General features: G+C 39.3%; 1 protein-coding gene across 1 annotated transcript in view; it reads left to right on the top strand.

Moving 5' to 3' along the window:
* Positions 1-438, top strand: part of LOC119591754 (peptidyl-alpha-hydroxyglycine alpha-amidating lyase 2-like) — a 13,265-nt gene that overhangs the window by 9,683 nt on the left and 3,144 nt on the right.

Here is a 438-nt window from a genome sequence, read left to right on the forward strand (position 1 = left end):
ACCAATCCTCTCTCGAAACGCGAAGTCAGTCCTAACTCCCAAACTCCAAGCCACAACAAACCCAGAAACACAAGAACATACACTCAACTCCCGCCTCCAAACTCACTCAACCAATGCGTTCTGCAAGGAATGATTTCGCAAGGAATGTTGTGAGCGATTCGATTTTGTCACCTTATTGGAATTCAGTCGTCTTCCATACAGGAATTGGGATCGAAACCCTTTCCTTTTATAGTTGTTCCTTCTCACTTATACTTTTCTCAGGACTCGAATAATGCGACTTCATTTCGACAAAGGACGAAATATACGAATAAATCTGACTAGTTCATTATTCATTCTTATCCTTGCCTTTCTCGCTAACGTCCAGTTGATTTATACAGCATAAACAACACGTTGCAAGTAATGATTTTATTTCTGTAACCATTTAACGAAATAAAATGT

This window comes from Penaeus monodon, chromosome 29 (genome assembly GCF_015228065.2).
Source record: "Penaeus monodon isolate SGIC_2016 chromosome 29, NSTDA_Pmon_1, whole genome shotgun sequence".
NCBI classification, from domain to species: Eukaryota; Metazoa; Arthropoda; class Malacostraca; order Decapoda; family Penaeidae; genus Penaeus; species Penaeus monodon.